The following is an 18,455-nucleotide window of genomic DNA, read 5'->3' as shown; positions in this document are numbered from 1 at the left end:
CGAGTTTCGAAGCTTCCAGACGTGGAAGAAGGAACTCTATTCTATACTCTGTGGTAAGAATGCTGCTACAGCATAAAGCAGACTGACAGGCCAGGAGCCAAACACACAAAGTCACAGTGTTATTGTTGTAGGGCAGAGGATAAGAATTTGTTGGGTGGTGGTGGTGCACACCTTTAGTCCCAGCACTCAAGAGGCAGAGGCAGGTGGTCTCTGAGTTTGAGACCATCCTGGTCTGTAGAGCAAGTTCCAGGACAGCCAGGGCTACACAGAGAAACCCTTTCTCAAAAGGAAAGGAAAGGAGAGGAGATGAGGGGAGGGGAGGGGAGGGGAGGGGAGGGGAGGGGAAGGGAAGGGGAAAGGAGAGGAGAGGAGAGGAGAGGAGAGGAGAGGAGAGGAGAGGAGAGGAGAGGAGAGGAGAGGAGAGGGAAAGGGAAAGGGAAGGGAAGGGAAGGGAAGGGAAGGGAAGGGAAGGGAAGGGAAGGGAAGGGGAAGGAAGGGAGGGAGGGAGGAAAGAAGTAAGAGGGGGGAAGAAAGAGAGAGAGAACTTGAGAAAGGCTGAAGGTTACCTCCAAGTTTGGAGGATCTTAAGTGGCAGGTAAGGATGCTGGCAGGAGTGTGTTAGATTAGGTTTCAGGTAAAACCTACCAGGGGTCAGTTGTCAAGAAGGAAAAGGTACAAAGGCTTTTCTTTGTCGCATTTTTCACTACATTTTAACTACAGTTCCAAAAGAAGGAAAACTGGCAACTCGCAGATGAGCTCTGTCTGGGCTGAAGAGGGCAGAGTTCTTGAGTCTATACAAAAGCCAACCACTTCTGGAATGACAAATTTCCATCGAAATCTGAAGAAAGAAATAGTCTCTGCCGACAAGTTCAGTGTTCCCAGGACAATACTGGTGAGTTTCACTAGAGGGCAGCAGAAAATGGAAGAGGAACAGCCCTGGGCAAGTTCCCACCAACTCAGGTGGGACGTGGGAAGCTGGGCAAAAACAGTTCCGATAGAGTCCGCTTGTTTCAGGTGCTTTGTTGAGGCCAGTCACCTCTCTGAGTGATTCATCCGACGTTAACTCGCTCGATTCTCCCAGACGCCCTGTGTGGAAGATGCAATCACACTTCATCTGTTCTGCAGATGAAGACAGGGAGGCAGACACAGGATCAGGGAGTAAATGTGGGACATGAGCTCCAGAGCCAAGCAACATGCCTCAGTCTGAGTAGTGCTCCTGACTTCAAAGAGGGGACTAGAAAGACAGGGAAGCCAGTGGGGATCTCCACAGGCGTAGTTCCGCAGGGCTCTTTAAAGCCAGTTCCGGAAGGAGGGAAAGGCTTCTAGCTGAGCAGTCAGGAAAGATCAGAAATCCTGGGTTCCCCCACACAGAAACCCCATGTGCCTCGTGGGGGCCAAAGCCACCCTTTACACCCCCACCCACCTGTTCTCTGCCACTGTACCTACCCCTATAGACCTGCCACTGTCACTGTTCCTTCCTGGCTAGCATGTGTGAAGCTGGGTTTAACCTATCCTCTCTACCATTCCCCTGACTCAGGCAGCCAGCAGCTTTAACTGCTACTGAGAGACTGCGGTCTGAGGAGGAGGGGAAGGGTGGTCGGGGTCTCCCCCACCAACCTAGGGCCTACCAACACAGGCCCCTTCCGTAGGTCCTGCCTGTGTTCCCTCAAAAGCCCCAAATAAAAAGTCAAACACAGGGCACACCCCTTTAATCCCAGCGTTCAGGGGGCAGAGGCGTTTGGAGCTCAATGAGTTCAAGGCCAGCCTGGTGGACATAGGAATTACAGGACAGCCAGAGTTGCATAGTGAGACCCTGTTTCAAAACATACACACACACACACACACACACACACACACACACACACACAAATTTAAGCCCCAAATGAAGTCAGGCAAAAGTGGCTGTGGTTTCGAGCCTGAGGCCCAATCCTTTTCTGAGTTAAGTTCTTGTTTTCCTGGTTTGACCCCCCATTTACTGAGCCGCTCTGTTGCACACGCTCTGTGCTAGTCCAAGAGTTTACGAAAGGGGCTTCTCTGGTGAACAAGCTGTCTGCCCCTTTTGCCTTCAGTGAGTTCTGTGCTCACCTTGGGGCTGAAGGGCCTCTTGGAACTTTGTGCCTGGGTACCCAAGTGTATGTTTCCACTATGGAGCTTCTCAGCCTGTCCTGTGCATGGTAGACAGCCTTCACCCCTGAGATACCTGTTGGAAACTGGCCCAGTTTTCAAAGCCTTTCCACCCATCTTCCTGCTGTGGCCTGGTGAAGAGGGGTATCGGAAGGTGGCACCTTGCCCAGACCATTTCGGGCAGGAAGAAGCAGGACCTTTCCTGAGCCCAGCTGCCTGTGAATCCTGCCAAAACCACCCACACCTACCTGGCTTTCTGGGTGCAGCCCTTACCTGGGCTAGCAGCTCTCCCACCTAACTCAGAGACCCCTTCCACGGGACTCACCGGTGTGCACCCTGAGCCGGCCCTGATGGCAGCTGTTCTTAACAGCTAATGACACATTTAGGGACAATACCCACACTCTCGCTCCTCTTATTCCAATCCTCTGAGCCCCTGCTCCGTGTCAGGCCTACTATGAGACTACAAGGTCAAAGGTGAGCCAATGGAAGCTGGAGACTTCAACAACCTTCTCTCTCTGGGCTCAGGGGTGGGAAGGGTAGGGGTGGGGACTGCAGTGTGTATATTCCTACCACACCAGGCCAGGAGCCCCCGGGTAACACCATCAGACCCTAAGTGGGTCTACACCACCATCAGTGGGTTCTCCACCACCAGATACAAATAACCTATGCGCACAGATAATTGGAAAATGCAGTAAGTTAGAAAACGATGTTTCCAGTGTGTATAAATATATTTAATTATAAGTTTACGTAACTTAATTATTAACAGGAGCTGTGTTTAACAACCTGCTCACAAAATCCCTGAAAACAATTCCCAGTTCTCAGGTTCACACAAGCTGGCACAGCCCCTGCTGGAAACTGGAGAAGACAGATCCACTCAAGGCAGGGTGCTCAAGGGGGGGTTAATGGAGGAAGAGTCACCATACCCCAGAGAGGGACAAGAAGTAAGCCAAGCTTGGTGGGAGGAGGTGGCGGGAAAGGAGAGAGAGTTTGGCATAGAACAGAAACCAAAGTTGTGAGGCCGTCTCTCTGGCTGAGAGGACATCTGGGTTCCACCCTGGTTCTGCTATTGATGCTCTGTCACTTTGGCCAAGTCCCCTCTCTCCTCTAGGTTTCTCCCCTCTGTCATACTAGGGCCAGAAGCCAGATGGTCTCCAGGCCTGTGGGGGTGTCTAGAGCCCCTGGGGATCTGTGGAGGGGCCTGGTGTCTGGCTCTTGACACTCGTAGTAGGCATCTGGCCCACAGTAGATGCTCAGTAGCCAAATCTCCCCTCTCCCTTCAGCCAGTACCCCCAGGTGATCACCGAAACTCCTGGCTTAGCTGCTGGCTTGTAACTATAATTACAGTCATTTCTAGAACACTTTGCTGCCTCCCCTAATTACCGAGCCCATGCGATTCCAATTACACATCTAAAGAAACATGGCAGGAGCCCCTCCCGGAGGCCAATCTGGGATTGCAGCCCCTAAGGCCAGCTGGGATGTCGCAGTAACCCTCCCTCTGCCACTCCCTCAGTGCCAACCAGGCCGGAAGTCTTCAGCCCACCCAGTCCTGAGTGGGTATGGGATGAAGGAGCCAGACGGAACGCCCCAGCAGAGGCCTTGCATCTAGAAAGGGAGAGAACTCTCCTGGCCAAGTAGAAAAACCTCTGACCACGTAGTAGTTGACTCTCCAAGAGCTGGGGTCACCACCGGGGTGCAGCTGGGTAAAGCTTACAAAGTAGCCTCAGGTTCTGAGTCTGTTGTTACCACCCACCGCATGGGGCACCTACCCTTCAGAGAGGCTGGGCCATTCACTTCTGCTGGGGCAGAAGATCAGCACCCTCCAGAGAAGGCCTCATTGTTCAGGACTCCGGAGGATGCTGTTTCTCACATCAAAACAAGCCTCCCACAGAGTGTACTAACTAACACAGGCCCTTAGTCCAGTACTCAGAAGGCAGAGGCTGACAGGTTTCTGTGGGTTCGAGGCCAGCCTTGTCTGCATAGCCAGTTTCAGCCACTCAGGAATGCTCAATAAAACCTTGTCTCAAAACTGAGAGAAAGACAGAGAGGGAGGGAGGGAGAGAGAAGAGAGAGAGAGAAAAGGAAAGGAAAGGGAAGGGAAGGGAAGGGAAGGGAAGGGAAGGGAAGGGAAGGGAAGGGAAGGGAAGGGAAGGGAAGGGAAGGAAAAGAAAGGAAGAGAAAACATAAAACCAAAAACAAGTATCCCATGGGACTGGAGAGATGGCTCAGCAGTTAAGAGCACTGGCTGCTCTTCCAGAGGTCCTGAGTTCAATTCCCAGCAACCACATGGTGGCTCACAACCATCTGTAATGAGATCTGGTGCCCTCTTCTGGTGTGCATGCAGACAGAGCACTCATACATTAAAAATAATAATAAACTTGAAAAAAAGTAAAAATCTTAATTTAAAAAAAAGTAGTCACCCTCTCCCTAAACCTCCATTAGAAGTCTGTATGAATCTGACCTCCCCCCTCTTCACAGGCCCTGAGGAGCAGTACAATGTGGAGGTTGGGCTCCAGATCCAGAAGACGCCACCCCAGATCCTCCACTCATCCACTGTGTGGCTTTGAGGAACTTTAACCTCTCTCTGCTTTTTTGTCTTAAGCAGGTACCTATTTCCAGGGTTGCCTGTGAACACTTAGGAAACTCAGAGTGGCCAATGGGATGGGAGGAAGGAGGGGCATAGAAAGAAGTAGAAAGAGACCCAGGTCTAAGAGCCTAAGACTAGGGGCTGGAGAGATGGCTCAGTGGTTAAGAGCATTGCCTGCTCTTCCAAAGGTCCTGAGTTCAATTCCCAGCAACCATATGGTGGCTCACAACCATCTGTAATGAGGTCTGGTGCCCTCTTCTGGCCTGCAGACATACACACAGACAGAATACTGTATACATAATAAATAAATAAATATTTAAAAAAAAAAAAAAGAGCCTAAGACTATTAGTTCTCATTAAGGCCTAAGAATTGTCACCTGGGACAAGGGATGACTTTCTGAATAAAGTCACCTTAGACAGCTCCCAGGAGATGTTTGCAGAGACAACACGTCATGCCAAGGGGTGCTGGGGGTCTGGTCTACGTGGACACATTTAAGTAGTGGAGCCCTGCCAGGCAGGATCTTCTCTTCTTACCAGACTCCTGGCCTCTCTCTCACCACCCAGGACCAGGATGCCATCTGACTTCCGACCGGTGCCAAAGAGTCTGTAGGCAGAATCTAGAAGGCGGGGCAGGGGGAGGAATACTGCTTAGTTTTTGTTTGGTTTTGGTTTTTCGGTTTTTGTTGTTGTTGTTGTTGTTTGTCAACTTGACCCAGGCTAGAAGTCATCTGGGATGAGGGAGTATCAGCTGAGGAACTGCCTCCCTCAGACGGGCCTGTAGCAAAGTCTGTGGAACTGCCTCCCTCAGACCGGCCTGTAGCAAAGTCTGAGGAACTGCCTCCCTCAGATGGGCCTGTAGCAAAGTCTGTGGAGTATCTTTTTATCGTAGGAGGGTGCAGCCCACCGAGAGCAGCATCACTCCTGGGCAGGTAGCGTTGGGAGACATCAGAAAGCAACACTCCTCCGTGGTTCCTGCCCCTGGGACTTTGATCAGGACGCATAAGCCAAATAAACCCTTACCTCCCCGAGTTGCTTTTGGTCGTGGTGTTTCTGACAGCAACAGAAAGTAGAGCAGGGCAGAAGTCCTCTGAGGCAGCTTCCAGAATTTCATTCCGCTCTCCTCTGACCCACCTCCTCTGTCTGCAGCGCTCTCTTCAAAATATGCCATTGGTCTGTGTAATCATCAAGTCTGCCTGAGTGTTGAGTATTACTATCCCATTTTACAGAGGACAAGCTAAGCTGGCCATGGTCACTCCCATTCCCCTCTATGGCCTCCTCCAATGAAGGGTTCTAAGAGCTGACCAGGCAGGGCTCAACCAGAACATCTCACACTGGATCCTCTCTAGGTGGCCAGTAGGGGGCAATGCTGCCCCCAGAGAGGCCCAGCCAGGTTCCGACCACCTGCCTTGGCTCCCAGAACTCAATAAGGCTGGGGTACAAAAGGGGTTCGTTCTTTCTCATCTGTGCACAAAAGGAAAAAGTCCTCCCTCCCCTCTTGTGTGGTGTGGTCACCAGCCAAGAGAACATTCTAGAAATGCACCCAACCCTATCCCAACTCTGCTTTCAAGAGAGGGGAAAGGCTGGAGAGGAGGATGTATCCAGGTCACAGCTGCATAGAAAGGTGTCTTGAAAAAGGAGCCAGGCCTAAGTAGGAGCTCCCAGAGGTTCCATGCTGTGTCCCCATGAAATCACATTGGGATAGAGGGTGACGGTCCAGCTGCTGTGGGGAGACAGGGTGCCTCAACCTGGACAGGAAATAGGGTAAAAGTGAGAAGGGTCAGTCAGGAGGACTCCAGGAATAGAGATAACACACTTAGACCCTGAGGAGAGACCCTTTGGTGGCTTGTCCAAGTCAGAAAAATTCCGAAAAAACCCTATTAGTCCTAAAACCCTTACTGGTGATTTCATTTCCCAAGCGGACTTTTAGAGCCTGGCCCCGGAGCAGCTAGAAGGGATAGAGGACTGGGGACTAGAGGTCACAAGGATCCCACAGGCTAGAGCTCTGGGCCATGCTGATCGACTTGGTCATTTCCGTAGTCCCCCACCTGGCAAGAAGGACCAGAAGGCCTCTGATGAGCCTCTTTTGAACCCGTCTTACTGTGTCCTGGGACAAAAGCAGGTAGCTGGAACCTGGGTTCAGCCACTCCTGGGGCAGTATCTCCCACTGCTGGCCCCCTAGAGAGGCCCCAGTGTGAGATGTTCTGTTGAACCCTGTCCCATCAGCCCAGGGTCAACTGTTAGGCCCCTTCATGGGAGGAGGCCTGAGAGGTGAATGGGAGGGATTATGGCTGGCTTAGTTTGTCCTCTGGGGTCCCCTTCACCACTGCCCCCTCATTGTCACTATGCTGTTATATCTAGACAGTTTTAGTGAAGTCCCAGTCAAAGCCAGCAGCCGCACCCTGTAGTTTTCTACTGCCCAAAATGGCTAGGACCAAGGAGTGACAGCAGAGACCTGGGAATAGAGGCCGAGAAGAATGGAGACAGGACAAACCCTGGGGACAGGGCAGCACTCGCTAGACTGGCACTAGGCGGAGGAACTGGCGAGTCGCATGACCAATTGATAGGCATTTCCTTAGGAGCAATAGAAACCAGACAAGGAAGCAAGTGCCTCCATGCTTTGTGAATCAGCAGCCATCACTGCGACCTCGCCCACCACCTCATGCTGACTTAGAAACTGAATCCACATCATCCCAGCGCCCTCAATTTCACACCTTTCCCTCCCCACTGCCTCCACCCTCCCCCAGTTTCAATTGCTATGGTCCTTGGCTTGAACCACGGGCTTCAAATGGAAAATTGCCTTTCTTTCAGGGTACCATACTGGTGGTAAAGGCAAGGACCCCAACTTCGTCCACTCCCTCCACTCCCCTCACCATCAGACTTGGCTCCGTCTTCTACTTAGGGTCCCCACTCACAACCCCACTTTGCCTAGTTCATGTTTCAACCACGTCACCCTCGAAGGAGCCTTCCCTGGCCTTCCCTCTAGGTCATCCTCATGATATGCTTCCCAACCACCCCTCTTTGTGGTCAGACCAACACTTCAGTTGTGTTCATGGTGATTGTCTGTTCCCTCCCACTGGATCTGAAAGGCCAGGAGAACAAGAACCAGGACCTGGTCTGGTTCGTCCCATTATCTCCGCAGCATGGGGTACAGTGCCAGGAGCACAGTACATACTCAATGAACAGCATGGACAGAGTGAGTTCTTCAGTTGGCTGGATGTCACATGGTGACCCATCCGTACCTCTCTACCTTGCCCAGTCCCAGGCCTCCTTCTGACCATTCATTCTCATTTGCTTCCTGATGGTTGGGCTCTGTGGTGAGGACAAGCATAGGGCCCATGATTAAGACGAAAGAGGCTTGTATAAATGCCCCGGCAGGTTCTAGGTACCCTCAGTGATACCAACTGCTCTACCCCATGACTCAGAGGAATCCTAGATCTCACTCCAGACAGGAGCAAGTCTCCTCCTTGATCTCAAATTTGGCTGCCAGTCCAGACTCAGGGCCAGTAGCCCTCAGGGATAATCTAACTGCTTAACCGCCCAGAGAGGTCAGGGCCCAGCCAGGGTCACACAGCAGAACTGCCAAAGAGCCACACCAAGGATCCAGGGCGCCAACTCCAACCCAGGGTTCTCCCTGTGTTATAATAAATGAGGCTATTTTTAGGAGGCTAATTAGCAAGTCAAATATGACTCCTGCTAAAAATAATGCCACCTTTATGCTTTTCAGAGTCTCTGCATCACCTCATTTGCTCTTGCGATGAGGGAGTGGGCGGGGCAGGCAGGCAGGTGGGGATCTCATCAGAAAGGTGCAGTCCCTAGAGAGGAAGTGTCTGGTCCTCAGACAGGGAGCCCAGACTTCTGCTTTACCTGCCAGGGAGCCTGGCTCTAGCCCCAAACTGCCTTCTCACAGCTCCTAGACCTGCAATACCTTGAAGCCTGGTGTCCACCTCGGCTTCTCCTGGGTCAATCCCTCATCACACGGTGGAGAAGGCCTGGAACGGGAGGCATGGGCAGCTACTGTGTAGCCTGGGTTGTCCCTCAGTTGGGGGACCCAGTTCGACATTCACCCAGGGGCTGGGTCACATGCAGCTACACGTCCTGCACCCCCCCCCCCCAGCTTGACTCTTTTCCACCCCAGAGGCAGCATCAGACAGGGCTGGACAGACACACATGAGGTCAGATCCTCAGTTCCTTCCTGAGCCCCCAACTCGGATGCAGCTGGGCTGGTCCTACAGGAAAACAGTGGGGGCGGGGGCAGACTGTGTCTAACAGGGGATGCGGCTGAGCCCCTGTTTCTCAGACAAGCATCTCACACACAAGCCAGAATACTATGAAATCATCCCCTCCTGCAAGAACAGGCTGAGTCCCCACGGGGTAAGTAGAATCTAGAGGGCCCCCCAGTTCCCAGAGGTCTCCACTCAGAACAAGGACCAATTATGTCAAGTGCTTCCCTGAGATGCAGACTGAGCCCTTTGTAGTCAGGAGAGCTAGTCGAAGGGGGTCATGCTCGTGCAATGAAGAAGGCAAAGGGCCCTGGGACAGGTACAGCGGGTGGAGGGACTGTGGACCCATGGAATCCTCTTACAAGTACATCCAGCCCATGTCTCACCTCACCCACAGGATCAGCTGGTTCAGAAGGTTCTGGACTTATGGTCCATTATTCACAGTCCATTATGAATTTGACATGATCAGACCCACACTCCTTCCATCCAGGAGTCCTTGTGCTGACAGGTCTAACGAGGAGAAGGGGGACAAGGGCTTGGATACCCTAATGAAGAGAAAGGCGGGGGGACCACATAAGGCAGAGTAAATCTGTCCCAGAAAAGCCACAGGTGCCCAGGAAGATACCTCTCCTGCATACTTGGGTGGGTACCCACTTTTCCAGGTCCCCACTCAGTCAGCAACATCTGCCTTAAGAATTGTCTGGTGCTAACCACGTTGGCTACAGGATCACAGCCAAGCCTTTGGGAGGGTCCGGGGGGGGGGGGGACAATGAAATGCTGACACTGCAAGAATAAGGCCATCAGCCGGCAGAGAAAGATGGGGAGAGTCTGTGTCTTAGGAGTCAGATCCTGAGGCGGCTTCCAGCTATGCGAGCTCTCTGGCCCCAGTTCTCAGCTCAGCAGGTTCCTGATTATATATTTGGAGTCAGGGCTGCTCAAGGCCCTATGTGAGCATAGCTCAGAACCTGCTTCACCCTTTAGAATGCCCGTCACCCTACCAGAACCAGAGCCTTCCTCTGCTGATGAAAAGATTGTGTGTCCTCAGCACCCCACTTCTCTGCCCTCCTCCCATTCACCCAACACAAGCAGAAGGGGCCATAGTAAGGAAGTCATGAAAGACTGAGCCAAGAGGTGGCAGCATGGGGAGTGGAGGGGCTGCAGATGCCTGGTGCCCGCGTGGCAGATGTTGTGCCCCATGGCAGGAGGCAGCAGTGGCAGGATAGCAGGTGTGGGAGCCCTGACATCAGCCTGTCACACAGCATCAGGGAGGGAGCTGTCAGTGCTGGGTGAGGCTTGGGAGCCTCGGGGAAGCTGCAGCTTTTCAGCTGAGTGAGCGAGAAACATTGGCTAAAGTGGAATTGGTGTCCCACTTTCTGGGCACAAGCTAGGGAGGGCTGCCCACTGCCTTCAGGGTCCAAGTGAAGCAGGGGGACTTGGTGCTGGAGTGTATACACGGCCAAGTGAGGCCAAGCAAGTACATGGGCTGGCTGAGCAGAGTCCCAGACAGGAAGAGGACAGGTGGCTATAGCCCCCTCTCCTCTTTCACTGGAGGGAAGAGAGGCATTCTGGGTAGGAAAGGAGGGCTGGTGCTGGGGAGTAGCTCTGATATGAGTGAAGAGGAGAAGGTCATGGACACCTCAGTTGTAGGCTCAGCAAGGCATGGTGAACCCAATGGCTAGTGGATGCCTCAAATATGGGGTGCAGGCAGAGTGTAAGGCTGTTCACACTGGAGTGGGAGAGCCTGGAGGGTAACAGAGTCCTTTAAACCAGCTAAGCAGCAAGGGCCCCAGATCTAGATCCTGCAGTCTAGAAAAGCTCACTCTAGCCTCCTCCAGAGTCAACCTTCCCATAAGGTCAAGGCCAAAGACATGCCTCCCCAAGACCACTCTCTTCTCCCCCCCGCCCAGTGAAGGACTCAGAATTCCCTGCCTAAAAGACCCCCAAGCTTCACTATGTAGTCTGTATCAGTCTTTTGCCTGGGCTAAGGGGTAGCCAAGAGTCAGGGTTGCTGAGTATGGGAATGGCCTATGGATATATACATACCTTGGGTCAGTGACATGTGTCAGTCAAGGCTGTGCTAGGGGAAGAGTTGGCAACACCCACCCCCATGATGCTGCCTCTTTTCAAAACTGCACTCCAAGAGTCCATGACTGCTAAGTGAGATCTGCCTCCCAGGGTGGTGTGAGGGTGTACTAGTCTGTGCGCTTGTCAGTGTAGGCGGAGAGCGCATGCTCTGTTTAGCAGTGTGTTGGCTTGATGTGCAACGTTTAAGTATCTAGACATATGGCACACGGAGTTTCCATTTTTTGCTCCTGCCCTGGGCCCAGAAAAGGTTAGAAATAGCAGTCCACGAGGGCTCACATGCCCCCAGGGAAAGGTTTAGACCCGGGCCAGGAGAGAGCACACTGAAAGCTGAGCTAGGCAGACCTGACAAACTAGGGGCTCCAGAACTGCTGGAGTGGGTGCAGGGTCCCAGCAGACTGAATGCAAAAGGATGGGGTGAACAGAGGCAAGCCAGGCAGCAGATGCCACCTCATTAGGGTTTCCTCTTAAATATGGAAAAGCCACAGAAAGACTTTCTTTGAATGTATGGCTCAGGCTTGCAAAGCCTGGTGCTGATGTTAGCCAGTCCCCAGAGAAGCTACAGCAGATATACGCGCCCTCATTGGGGTCTACCCACTTGCACATCTGGTGCACATCTGGGGCCCTTTGGTTCCGTGATTGTGCTCCTGTTTCAAATCCTTTGCTACCATTTACTCCCTGGGTGACTACACACAAGCCTCCTCGTGTTCCCAGCAGCTTCATTCATGAAGTGAAGTTAATAAAATTTCCCTGTAAAGGCATCAGGGAGATTAGATAAAGCACACGCACAGGTCAGGTCCGTGCCAGGAAGCCAAGGCACTAAAGCCTTCTACCTCCAGACACTCCTAAGTGGTTTGGGGAGACTCTGAGAAACCAGCAGGCACGGTTCTGCCTTCCACAAATATAAGTCCCCGAGGAGTATACAGACCCTAACCTCAGGGGCAAACAAAGTAGAAAATGGAGGACAGAAGTGAAGCTAGGAAGCTGGTCATAGAGGGTGTCCCCAAAGGCGACATTAGAGGAAGGCCTTGAAGACTTCATGGAACAAGCACAGACACAACACATGGAGGAAGGAGCTCCTGCAGGTACGCATACTGAGAGTACTATCCCTGGGCTAGGTACCTTGCAAATTTGAGGAAATCTCCCCGACCCTGCTATTACTTCCCACTGTGAGTCCCTGAGCTGCTGCAAGAAGGGGGTGTGGTAAGGGGCCTCATAGGCACCCCAGGATTTGAGCTCACACAGGCCCCAAGGTGCCTCTTTGAAGGACTGATGAGAACAGAAGAAATTTCTACATTTGTTTCCTTCCAGACCCCTTTCCCCCTCATGAATGGCCTCCTGGGACATCAACCACTGCCAGCACTTCAGCACAGAACTAGACAGAGCCTAAAGTTCAGGGCTTAGCCCTGCCTTCAGAGGACCTACAATCCAGCTCACAGAGGAGTCCATGTCTCTTCTCAGTCCCTCAGAGGAAGGAGTTCCAGAAGGAGGAAGCACAAGCTTATGGTGTAGGACCCTGCTTGAAGTTTTGTGACCAGAGATGGAAACTCTCATTCCTTTGTAACAGGGATAGAAAACCACTAGAGATAGGTAGGCAAAGCAGGGATTTACCTAACCACACCAGCATGTGTGCAGACCTGAGCCGGGGATAAAAGAACCTCACAGCAAGCCTCACATGGCAGGACAGTCTCAATAGACTAGCTACCCATTACACCCTAAGGTGTGTGGCTGTCTCCTTACTATCAGCTTCTCTCATCAAGGGAGGAGAACAGTGGTACACTCTCCAGGAGGTCATCTGAGGGTCCACCGAGTGCCTAGTGACCACTACTGTGTGTACAGTACAGTAGCTAGCTTTATTTTTTTTTTTAACAGAAGAAAGGTACTTCTGGCTTCTAGGAAAAAGGAAGTAGACAGGTTCTTAGGAAATCGTGGAACCACCCCTCAGGCAGATGTTTACTCTGACGATTTAGTAGGTAAGACCTGGTTACATAGCAAAGGTCCTTAAAGCCAGGTCCCTTCCCTGAGTTTGCCTCCCATCATCTATTCCCCCTGCCATCTTTGGGTGTGCCCAGGGGAGGCTGTGAGCCCTGGAGGTAATCTCAAGGGCAGTAGACGTCTCTGGCTAGGATATGTTGCTCCTAGGTTTTTGTTGTTGTTGTTGTTGGTTTTTGTTTTGCTTTGCTTTGTTTTTTGAGACAGGGTTTCTCTGTAGCTTTGGTGCCTGTTCTGGAACTAGCCCTTGTAGACCAGGCTGGTCTCAAACTCACAGAGATCTACCTGCCTCTGGCTGGGATTAAAGGCGTGCGCCACCACTGCCCAGCCTGCTCCTAGTTTCCGAGTGTCTTTACTATGACCATCTTCTCACCCTGCCCATGCTCTGGACCCTCGGTGTCCCCCAGGATCCCCCTTGGAAGACTCCATCTTCTTTGTTGTCTCCTCACCACACTCCAACCACCAACGATCCTCACAGAACAGCTGAAGACCGCCAGGGTAGTGGGGTATGGTGTAGAAGGTGGCCCCCCCTCCCTTTCTTTCTTTTTTTAAAACATAGTTTCTCTGTGTATATTCCTGGCTATCCTGGAACTCACTCTGTAGACCAGGCTGGCCTCGAACTCACAGAGATCCACCTGCCTCTACCTCCCAAGTATGGTATTAAAGGTGTGCACCACCACCGACTGGCCCCCATTTCTTTTTACCCCTCTCCCCAGCTCTGCGTCTGTTCCCCTTTCCAACTCCCTCAGCTCTCAGAAGCCCAGCGAAACAGAAGCGGTCACTTTGGTCTAATGTGTCCTAGTATGACCCTCAGGGAACCCACCTGAATCCACACGCTTAACCACCCCTCAATTCTTCCGTTTCCTCTCGGTCCCAGCCCTCACCCACTTGGGTATCCCATCCTTCAAAAGCCCGCTGTCAACAACCCTTAGCCCCTACCATTAGCCTCGGCCTCATCGCCACTGTCCCCATCACCCGCCTCCCTCTGCACCTACCCTTGGAGCCCACATTCATCTCACCACCCCACCAAGGCCAAACAGCTTCTATGCCACTGCTCGCCTGGCACTGTTGTGCCCACACGAGGCACAGATCTTCTGCATCATACCCACCCCTAGGCCACTCTTCCCAGATTGTTCACCCACATGGCCTCCTGGATCCTGAGAGGCCCAGTCAGAACTCTGCCTCCCTGGCCACTCTACCTACCGGGCCCTTCTTGCTTCTCCTTCCTCCATTGCCTCCCTCAGAGATGCCCCACCCAGGACTTTATCCTGGCCTTTCTTCTCTAGTTTTCTCCTCCCATGGGAGCAGACCTTCCCCTCCCCTGCCTACCCCTGCTCCTGCACCCTTGAGGCCTCAGGCCTGTAGCTCCAGACAAGATAAACCTAGTTCATGTTAGGGATCACCTCCAGGCTCTTATTACACGCCCCTCTGCCCTACTTGCATTGCCCCCATCATGGCCTTGGTGCAAAAGGCATGTGCAGTATCTCCTAACATGTATGTACTGCCAAAGCTCACACCTGACCACCTGCCCTCCATCGGCTGTGGGCCATCAAGTGAGTCTCTCGCTGCCGTGCTCCAGCCCCTCCCTCATCCTTAGTTCCCCACCAGCCCAATTCTCTCCTTCCTCTTGCTCTGACCAAAAGCTGTGGGAACACCCTGGTCTCCTCTCCCTCTCTAATCCACTGGTAAGGGTTCAAGGACACCAGCATCTGGCCACTACCACCACTTTAGACCATGCCATCGTCACCATCCTTTCCCGTCTGGTTCATCTCAGAGGCTCTTGACAGCATTCTTGCTTTGGCCTTGGCTGCTGTTGCCCCAGCCAGTCTTGGCTTGCTGCCAGTAAGATGCTATGGGGTCCCATCTCCCTCCTACCTAAACTTTTCCAATGGCTTCCTATTCCTCTCAAGTTAGAAGGCAATGGTTTGATCGCTATGTCCCTGTTGACCTCTTTTACTCTTATTTTTGTCCCTCAACCTGTAAAAACCTGTCCTGTTGTACACATGAGTGTCGGCGTGGTTTTGCTTCAGGATGCCCCAGACCAGGGTTTAAAGCAGACATATTTCTTACTCGTGCTCCCTTATATCCACAGAGTCGACGTCATCCTAAATCCAGGTTATCTGGAGCATCACCTGCTATCAGATGATGTAGGAATACAGAATCACTCATCTGTTCAAAGATGCGTGAGTCTGGAAGGGTTATCCACCTCCTCCTCTCCTATCTCTCCTGTCTCACAAGAGTGGATCTCACACTGGGCCTGGCCTCAAAGGGAGGTGTGGTCCTTTCTAGACCCAGAAGTAAAGAAGATGGACATTGCTGGTTAGGAATGATATCTGCCACACTTCTGCTTCTGAAACACATCAAACCTGCTCCCCTCCCCACCAGACCTCTTCCCTCCCTCACTATGTACAGGGCTCACTCCCTGGCCCTCTCCACATCCTTGCTCAAGCATCTCTCCAAATGTTTCCTGACTAGTCCACTTAACACTTTAGACCCCTCCCTGGTAGAGGTTGTCGGTCATACTCACCTGTCTTGGTTTCCCACGATTTTAACTAATGATCTTCACATGTTTCTTCTTGCAAAAAATTATTCATGTGTTTATTTTGTGTGCATGGATGGGGGCACTCCACAGTGTATGTGCAGAAGTTAGAGGACAACTTTAGTGAGTTGGCTCTCTTCTTCTACGATGTGGAGCCCAGGGAATCATGTATTTCTTCATCATTTTTTTGAAATTGTATATGTATGGGTGTTTTGCCTGGATATATATCTGTGTATGCATGTATGTGTGTATACTGTGCCCATGAAGGCCAGAATGGGGTGTAACTGAAGTTACAGAAGGTGCTGGGAATTGAACCAAGGTCCTCTGAAAGAGCAGACAGTGCTCTTAACCACTGAGCCATCTCTCCAGCCCCTCCCCCGCCTACTCTTTAGTGTCTATCTCCACCACCGGGGATGAAACTCCTTAAGACAGGACGACTTCTGATTTGGTAACAGATGCAAATTCAGCTCTGGGAACAGCACCTGTTGCCCAACTCAACACTGTGGAACATGAACAAATTAATGAGCAAATGCAAGGACCTTTGGCTCCACCCTCTTCTACAACATCCTCTCCAACTCACCCCCAAGTCTTGTTTCCATGTCTTAAAATCTCTTAGCTATTTGTAGAGGTTTATTTTTGCTACCTTTAGTTGTCTGCATGTATGTGTGCTTGCCTGTGGATATGTGCGTGTGAGTGCTGGTACCTGAGGCATTGGCTCTCCTGGAACTGGAGTTACAGACAGTTGTGAGTGCCTGACAGGGATGCTGGGAACCGAACTCTGGTCCTCTGGAAGAGCAGCAAACAGCTGATTCATCTCTTCAGCCCAAACATATTTCCATTCTACACCTAAATTCCCATATCACCATCTTCCTCAAGACCTCATGGGCTTTTTTTTCCATGTTGAGGATCAAGGCCTGTGCATGCTTGAGAAGCACCCTCCCACTGTACATCCCAGCCCTCATTTATCCTCATCTGAGTCTCCAGATTTTACAAGCCTCCTGGGTTCTCCATTACAGCCTCCACCATCCCTCCTCTCCAGTCACCCCTTTCCAGTCAGCAGCCACTCTAAAGGGAAAAATAGAAGAGACCAAGTGGCTGGATAGTAGTGGCATAGAACTTTAATCCCAGTGTTTAGGAGGCGGAGGTTGATGGCTATCAATAAGTTCTGGGCCAGCCTGGGCTACATAGTGAGTTTCAAGTCAATCATAGCTACATAGTGGGAGCCTGTCGAAAAAAGAAAAAGAAAAAAGTAAACAACGTGGTTTTGGCATAAGCTCAGCATCCAGTTTTGTGGGTTCTTTCTCTGGCCCTTTTTCTGCTGTGTGACTCTGAGCAGGTTCCCTCACTCTCTGGGCTCCACTCCCACATTTGTAAATGGGGCTGTTTAAGTAGCTGGGAAGCTCGACTAAGACAGTGGGTGGGGAGCACGAGAGTTTCCCACGGTTCCTAGCAATTTTCGGTTTCTTCTCTGAATCCAGAGCATCTCCCAAGCTGCTCCCCTTCTCCCTTGGCTGTAGGCACACTGGACACACTGATCTGCTCCCTGGCCTAGTGACCTATGACTGTCTCTGTTCTAAAATGACTTGCACTTGCTTTTTCACTTAACAAAAATCCCAGAGTGGTTTGGCACATTCTTACACAGGAAACGTTCGCGTTCCCTTTCTACAGCTGCATGGTATTCCAGCACAGGACCGCGTCACAGTTGCTGCCGGCACTCTCTGCTGGCGTGTGAAGGGTGTTTCCAGTCTCTTCCTGTCGCAGAAATCACCAGGCATTTATGCCGTGTTTGTGCAGGTCTCTGGGGGTCAAACACCCTGGCCCAGAAATCACGAAGAAGCTGCAATGTGTGACTTTTCGCCATCTTATCAATCCAGCCTGCTCCCCAGCAGAGCCAAACAGCTCAGAATTCATGGTCTCTCTCTGTACTACCCAGCCTCCTTCAGAAGAGGAACTGAAGCCACGGAGGACCTGGGCCAGCCCCACTTTCTGCCTCAGTCAAAGTCCACCTCTTTGAACTTGAGTTTGGAAGGTTAGCAGCTCAGCTGGGAAGTTTCAAGATTAGCTGAGGAAAGACAATGGAGCCCAGGCCATTCCCACACTCTGACAGACTGCCCATAGTCCTGGGGAAGGTGTGGACTTTAACTCATGTTCTTGTCACCTGGCTTCCTTCTTTCCTGGCCACAGCCTCTGGTTTCATGTCAATGGCTCATTCAGAGACTGCAAGAGGGGTACAATTCCCCAGATGCCAGCAGAAACAGGCCATAGGGCAGACAGACCCCAGTAGGAGACTCTCAAGTGCTGAATGAGTCTGAGAGGCATCCCCGGCCCAGGCTCACTGGGAACTCACACAGAGGCAAAAGCTGAATCAGCTACCATCTGCTATAGGGGTGGGGGCTGTGGAAGTCCTGGATGCCTCAGAGGTCCATGCCAATTTTGTGCAAGATGGGGCTGTGCACAGATGTATAAGTATTTTGGAGGCTCCTCCTAGGCCCAGCTGCTGGTTTCAGGAAAGTTCCTGATGTTTGACTGAGCCCTTAGGGTCCTCTCAGGAGCTCTTACTGCTCTCTGACTTCCTGCTGCACCCACCTCTGCAGCAGCCAGACACTCAGAGCAAAGGTCCTTCCTCTCCCTGTCCATTTCCCTGCCCAGCTAACAGAATCAAGAATCACTTTGACTAGATTGGTAACACCTGTGTACCAACTGAGTCCCTCATTCTTCTTAAATGAATCACCTGAACCTCCAGTCTGCCTGTCAGAGCTCTGAACCCCAGCCCTAACTAAAGAGCTTGTCCCAAAGGCAGAGCTCAGGCCTCATGGGTGTATCCTGACGTCATCCTGAGACCAATCCTTCCAGCCATGACGGCCTGGCTAGGGCAACATGGGGGCTTACGTATGAGACCATTCAACTGCCAGGGT

The sequence above is a fragment of the Myodes glareolus genome, chromosome 4, assembly GCF_982192425.1.
Source record: "Myodes glareolus chromosome 4, mMyoGla1.1, whole genome shotgun sequence".
Classification (NCBI taxonomy): domain Eukaryota; kingdom Metazoa; phylum Chordata; class Mammalia; order Rodentia; family Cricetidae; genus Myodes; species Myodes glareolus.
This window is presented reverse-complemented; position numbering follows the sequence as displayed.